Source organism: Miscanthus floridulus, chromosome 16 (genome assembly GCF_019320115.1).
Source record: "Miscanthus floridulus cultivar M001 chromosome 16, ASM1932011v1, whole genome shotgun sequence".
NCBI classification, from domain to species: domain Eukaryota; kingdom Viridiplantae; phylum Streptophyta; class Magnoliopsida; order Poales; family Poaceae; genus Miscanthus; species Miscanthus floridulus.
In genome coordinates, this window is record NC_089595.1 from 65,988,706 (window position 1) to 65,995,944 (window position 7,239).

General features: G+C 44.0%; 1 non-coding gene across 1 annotated transcript; it reads left to right on the forward strand.

Moving 5' to 3' along the window:
* The first annotated feature begins 5,114 nt into the window (after positions 1-5,114).
* Positions 5,115-5,188, forward strand: TRNAN-GUU (transfer RNA asparagine (anticodon GUU)). The gene has a single exon. It is a non-coding gene; the product is annotated as a tRNA-Asn (tRNA).
* The last annotated feature ends 2,051 nt before the right edge of the window (positions 5,189-7,239 follow it).

The following is a 7,239-nucleotide window of genomic DNA, read 5'->3' on the forward strand; positions in this document are numbered from 1 at the left end:
GGTCCCTTCTATTTAGAAGCTGATTACTAGCTGGCTCCCCCTTTGTACATTCTCTAGCTCTGTCCCTACTACGGATCCGTTCTTCTCCAATATAGTATAAGGGCCAAATAATTTGAGAGAGAACTTGGGACAGGGTTGATTCACCTCAGAAGCTTGGGGTATATGGTTGGAGTTTCAACGCATCTTGTCCCCTACCTGAAAACTCCTTTACACTCCGTGCTTGTCAGCCTTGACTTTCATATGGTTTTGAGCTGTTGCTAGATGCTGCTTGAGTAATTGAGTGTAGGCTGCTCTTGTCTGCAACACATCAGTGACTGAAGGGCCAAGTCAGGAGGTAGTTCAGGTAGAGTTCCATAAGAGGTTAATAACTATACTATGCTTAAAAGGGAGAGCAACCAAGAGAAGTGTGATATGACAAGTTTGTAGCAAAACTCAGCCAACGAAAGCCACTGCCTCCATTTCTAGGAGGGTCAGGAACAACACACTTCAAAGACATGAACTTTATTCTTGGTTCTTGAATATACCACCCAAGGAACATAAGTGAATATATTCCAAGTACAAATCTAAAATAGAATAGGCTAGGAAGATGCTTACATGGATATAATGGTGCGTGAGTCACATAGCCCTGTTCCGAGAGGACCAAATACTTCCACCTCACATTTAAAATTAGGAACTAATAAACAGCTCACAATTATCAAGAGTGACCATATACGTTTAGTAGTAGCATCAGATGTAGCTTGCATGTCAGCCACCCACGAATACTGTTATTTCGCTGATGGTGAGATAAAATTTCAGCATTTAAGAATTTATGCAGCAAAGAGAAAATATTATTTATTTTTATGTGGAAGGGTAAAAACCCTCCCTTAAGTTTAAAAGCGTGCTAATCTAATACAAGATACAGCTGGGTGAGGTAAACACACTGTTGGTATCACAAACATAGTCGTTGCTTTGTGGTTGAAAGGGACAGCTCAACAATATTTCAGTGCCTATTTGGTGGTTGTACATAGAACCTTATATCAAGATTCAAGAAGACATGATTTTTTTTAACTAATAAGACATGATTTGAACCCTTTCTAAACTGTCAAATGGCTGCAGATAATATGACAAGAGGAACTAACCTTAAAGCTATCACCTCTCAATATATGTTTATAGGAAACCAGCTGAAAACCGCCCAGGGGGTAAAATAGACGGTTTTGGAAAGTTCAGGGGGTAAAACAGACGGTTTCATAGTTGGGGGGGTGAATTAGACTAAGTATGAAAGATGGGGGGTGAAGTAGACTTTTTCCTATGTTTATATGCAAATGATTTATCAACATCCATGTATTCTGTTAGCATATGACTGTTAGACCATCCTCATCAATTTGCTTGCTGAAACCCCAGAGCCTAGACAAACTTGAAGCTTACAATCCAGATCTAAAAACATATATGCTCTATAAAATAAGTTTTGTTACATGACAAAGCAACTAGATAATCTAAGATATCGACAAATTTGCAATTGCAAACCTCGTTAGTGTTGCTCAAACCAGAACTCCTTGCAGCGAACCTACTGGCACCTGTTCTAACATACATTAGCACCACACTTCGTCAGTCGTCACTGCACCAAGATTGCATTAAAAGAAAGAACTGAAACACCAAAATAACTAATCCCATGAGCAATGGCGAAACTTCTCTATAATATCATTTGCCTTCAGAAAAAATGAAGTTGATTGCTCCTTCATTTGATCATGATATAGTATTTTCCTCCCCCTCCCCATTTTGTGGGAGATCCACCTAAGAGTTATCTGGAGCATATAAGAGCTATTCAACTGCGAGGAACAGATTATTTTGAGAAATGTGGCCATTGAAAGGAATGGACAACTACAGTCTTAATCAAATTTTAGGGTTAACCAACTATATTCAGAGAAAGGCCGATCAGGGTACCTCCTTTGTCAATTAAATAAGTTCTGCGTGAGTAGAGTAATTAGAGAGGGCACAAACAAACCAACAATTGCACTATTTTTCCGCAATTAACTGCTAGTCTGCTAAAAATGCATGTGCAGAAAGAAAATTAATCTCTGAGGTAAATTTGATACTATGAATCTGCTGCATGCAAATTCCTAAATACCAACGAACAATGCTGAAGAACAAAAACAATTTCAGATCACCACTAAACCAACTCCAAGAATTCATTTACAGAACATTTGGCATTTTCATCACAGCTAAGGAACCCCTATGTTGGAAAAAAGGGCCTTGAGTCCACTCGAGCTTCTTACATTCTTTTTCAGGCATCTCCTTTTACCACAGGAAGGTTTCAAGACACGCTGCTGCCTTCTGATGCCGGAGGAAGCAGTCAACTAAGATGGGAAAACTCCTCAAATTGACAGCCTTTTGCTGCCACTAATCCCTGGCTGGACACGGTCACCATGCAGCCCAAATTGAGGACAGCCTTTTGCTGCCACTAATCCTCCGGCTGGACGCGGTCACCATGCAGCGCTGGACCTGGCCCCACATGACATCTCTCCCCCCCTCGACGAGCAGCTCGTCCTCGAGCTGGAAGGCAGGATGACGCTCAATGAAGATGTCGACGTCTTCCTGCCTTCCAGCTCGAGGACGAGCTGCTCATCGAGGGGGGGGGGGGGGGGGGGGGGGGGGGGGGGGGGGGGGGAGATGTCATGTGGGGCCACCAGGTTGTCAAGGGCATCGGGAGAGTAGCTGACCCTCGACTATGTAGCTTGTAGTCTCGGTTGATAACGGCGTGGGGTTGTTCCCCTGAACCCCCAATGGTGAAGGGGGTGAGATTGAGAGAGAAAGAGGGAGATTGGGAAATAACTGTTGTTGCTTAGTTAAATGTTCCGAATACCAGAGATAAATAGGCGCTCAGCCTCCTAGATGCGGTCACCATGCAGCCTTTTGCTGCCACTAATCCCCCGGTTCAACGCGGTCATCATGCAGCGCTGGACCTTTTCCTGCTACTCAACCCCTTTGCTGGATGCGGTCACCAGCGCTGGAGTGGTCAGCATGCAACGCTGGACATGGTCACCATGCTCACCATGCGCCGAGTGGTCACCATACAGCACTGGACACGCTCACCATGCGCCTACGGCGCTCCCTGCGCACGTCGCACGTTGAGCGCTGTCGCGTGTCCCTGGTGCGGCCCCGACGAGTGTACTGGTGGCCCCACATGACATCCCTTCCCCCTTGACGAGCAGCTCGTCCTCGAGCTGGAAGGCAGGATGACGCTCGATGAAGATGTCACTTTCTCCAAGACGAGCTGCTCATCGAGGGGGGGAGAGATGTCATGCGGGGCCACCAGGTTGTCAAGGGCGTCGGGATTCAGAGTAGCTGGCCCTCGACTACGTAGCTCGTAGTCTCGGTTGGTAACGGCGTGGGGTTGTTCCCCTGAAGCCCAATGGTGAAGGGGGTGAGATTGAGAGAGAAAGAGGGAGATTGGGAAATAACTGTTGTTGCTTAGTTCTCAAATGTTCCGAATTCCAGAGATAAATAGGCGCTCAGCCTCCTGGTCAAGTAAGATGGAAAGACTCATCAAACTGAGGACAGCCTTCTGCTGCCACTAATCCCCCGGCTGGACGCAGTCACCATGCAGCCCAAATTGAGGACAGCCTTTTGCTGCCACTAATCCCCTAGTCAAGTAAGATGGAAAGACTCCTCAAATTGAGGACAGCCTTTTGCTGCCACTAATCCCCTGGCTGGACGCAGTCACCATGCAGCCCAAATTGAGGACAGCCTTTTGCTGCCACTAATCCCCGGCTGGACGCGGTCACCATGCAACGCTGGACCTTTTCCTGCCACTCAACCCCCTTGCTGGACGCGGTCACCATGCGCCTATGGCGCTCCCTGCACATGTCGCGCGTCCCTGGTGCGGCCCCGGCAAGTGTACTGGTGGCCCCACATGACAGAGATCCTAATCCCTCATCATGAAATTAGGGAAACAAACAAATTCCTCAGGGAGTCCATTGGTAGTTTGATCTGAAGCCAGTGAACACAGACGTTGTTTAGAACCAGAACTCCTAAGTTACAACTTTATTGGCTCTAGTGGACTTTCCTAAGAAGTACTAACCTCTGATCGCTGTGGCTAAGAGTAATCAATTGTTCTCTAATCAGCTTATCTGCTTTCCAGAATACAGTGACGATTTGGAAATTGTCATAAGGTCGGATAGATAAATCAACAGCCAAAATTCAGTTTATTCAGTAGCTACATTAGGGAACTCCTCTTGTTTCTGAAAAAGATATACTGTTATGTTACACTATGAATGAGAAACTGTGTCATTATTTTGTGCTTGTTCATCAGAGTTGGGTAATCTTCTTCTTCTTCCGAGTTATACAGATTAGCTTGATGTCTTTCCTGAGACTGTTGCCTCAAAGAGTACCCCAACTTATCAGGTATATTTTAACTTCGAGTTTTCACTAACCCTACGCAATATGATAGATACTTCATTTCTGTGTGTCCATAATTTCATTGAAAATGAAATGGGGTTATGTTTTCATTTTCTTGCTTGATGCTCTCTCAGGCAGGTGGAGCAAGATGTTGAGACTGTAATCCACGTTCTCCAGCCAGGTCCAATAGGAATTGTGGAGCACAAATTCACAGATGCAGAGATCTTGGAGGCCAGGGCCACAGTGAAAAGAGCAGTGGATAATTGGCGAACAAATTGGACCCTTGAGAGAAATCTTGGCAGCACGACTTTTGATAAATGGCAATAATATACTCCTCGTGCCTTCTAGCAACAGTACTTGAAAAAATAGGGTGCCATGGCTGGGTGCAGCTGTTGCCATTTTTTTGTTGGATTTGAGCACGATCTGCTTATCGGGAGTTATGTAAACTGTTCTAAATGATCAGTCTGTTTCTCTTTATTTCATGGCTTGAAAGGTTCGTATTTAGAGAATTCAGTAATTTGACTCTGATAGATTGCTTGTTTGGAAAAGTTTTTTTTTCATCGTACTGCTATACGTGACATTTTCTTTTTGTTCATTGCATTGTCGGCAGCCGCCTCTCCACTTATATGTCTTAGTTGCTACTTTCGGATCATAAAATATTCAATAGAGTAGTATTTGTCTGCTTGGTGTTTGGAGTAGATAAAATGTTATAAAAACTTTAAAGACTGCTGGCACGAACTGCTGGAGTAGCTCAGTTGGTTAGAGCGTGTGGCTGTTAACCACAAGGTCGGAGGTTCAAGCCCTCCCTTTAGCGTACTTTTTTTTTTTCTGTTTTTCTATTTCTTGATACCCTCCTTGTTTTTTTTTTGCTGTTTTTCTATTTCTTGGATTCCCCCTTTACATTTTTTTCATGTTCTGGATTCCCTCCTTTCTCTTTATTTATTTTATAATTTTTGCTGTTTTTCTATTTCTTGGATTCCCTCCTTACATTTTTTTTCATCTTCTGGATTCCCTCCTTTCTCTTTATTTATATTAATAAATTATTTTTCTATTTCCTAGATTCCCTCCTTTCTCTTTATTTATTTTTATAAATTATTTTCTTTTTCCTCTCTCTTTATTTATTTTTATAAATTATTTTCTTTTTTTCTATTTCCTGGATTCACTCCTTTCTCTTTATTTATTCTATTTCCTGGATTCCCTCCCTTCTCTATATTTTTCCTATCTTTATTTATTTTTATAAATTATTTGCCCACGCCTATAGCGACGCATGTGGCTTGTGGTTAGACGAATATATTAAGAAAATTTTAAATCTAATTATGTAGAAAAATTTTATAATCTTTATCGCCTATATCATATAAATCTAGTTTATAGAAATCTAACAAAATTGGTTTTACTTTTTTATTACTTTTGTGATTTATCTCTACACCTAAAAATAAGAAAGGGAAGAAAGATTGTAAATGAACTTTGTACTAAAATCTTCGATGGCCAATCAAAAATTTCATCTGTTCCTATCGAGCGCCTCCCTAAACCTCTGGTCCGCGTAATCCAATTTAGCCTCTGTCGCACGTTTCCGCAAAGATTTGCGCCAGGCACGCCGTTGGCCCCACAGATGCAGAGCTGGGCAACGTGGAGGTAGGCGAGCGCGTATGCATCCCTGCAGACGGTGTCGACCTCGCTCTAGGGGCCGAGTGGAGCCTCCCACGCCATCTTCTACGCCGCCTCCGTCGTGCGCAGGTCCCTGGCCGTGCCTTCACCGAGGTGACGAAAGCAAACTGGCCTTCTAAAAGTCCCAATTAGGTTTTAGATAATTGATGAAACCTAAGTACTAACCTATATCTTCGAGTATGATCATGAGCTAGATTGGTACATATCAAGTGATGAAGCAAGTGAGAAGTCCATAGAAATGAAGATGAACATGTGATGATGGTGAGCTCCAACTTGAAAAAGAAGAAAGAGAAAAACAAAAACCAATGAGATCAACGCAAAGATATCAAATAAGTTTTTATTTTGACACTCAAGACACCATAGAGGGTGTGAGTGTGTTTAGGATCGATAGTCGTACTATAAAAAGGAAAAATCTTTGGCTAAATGGTTATCGAGTGACACTAGGTGACATGATTCTTGCATATGCATTAATGACCTAGTGTGCTAACAATTGACCCTTGTAAAATGCTTTAAAAAATGCTAACACACGTGCACACAAGTTCTACACTTTATGGTTAGCAACTTGAAAGCATGAGTGAAGCAGTTGAGGAGATAGAAAAAGAAAAGGAGGTGAAAAGGCAGTGACCGAACTCTACTTGCACAGTGACCGGACTCTGGCCTGACGCGTCTAGTCAGTGGCACTACTCGTGGTCGAGAAGGCCGAGCAAGGACCGGACGCTAGACCTGACTCGTGGCAGCGTCAAGTTAGGGCGCGTAGAGAAGGAGGCGCTCGGCCTCGTGATCGGATGCAGGAAAGAGGACGTGATCGGATGCGACGCTGGTGCGTCAGGTCGCGGCTGACGTATGCTGACGCAACCTCCGTGTGTGAGTGCAGTGAGGATCAAACTCTTGGGTGTGTCCAGTCATGTGTGACAGGACGCGTCCGATCAATGAAAATCGTCTCTGGATGCTTTCTGTACTTGACCGGACCCTGAGCGGCGTTGAGTCAGGTCATTTGGAGCAATGTGTCCGGTCATCCTTTAACCATACGAGCAAAACGTTTTGACCGTTGAGATCCGATGCACGAGGTTTTAAGTAGCGCCACGTGGACAACATCCGTGGACCGGATGCTGGGATGCGTCCGGTCAGGCAAGTCCGGTCGGCCCCCAACAGGGCAACAACTCTATTTGCTTGGGGCGCCTATTTAAGGCTATTGGCTAG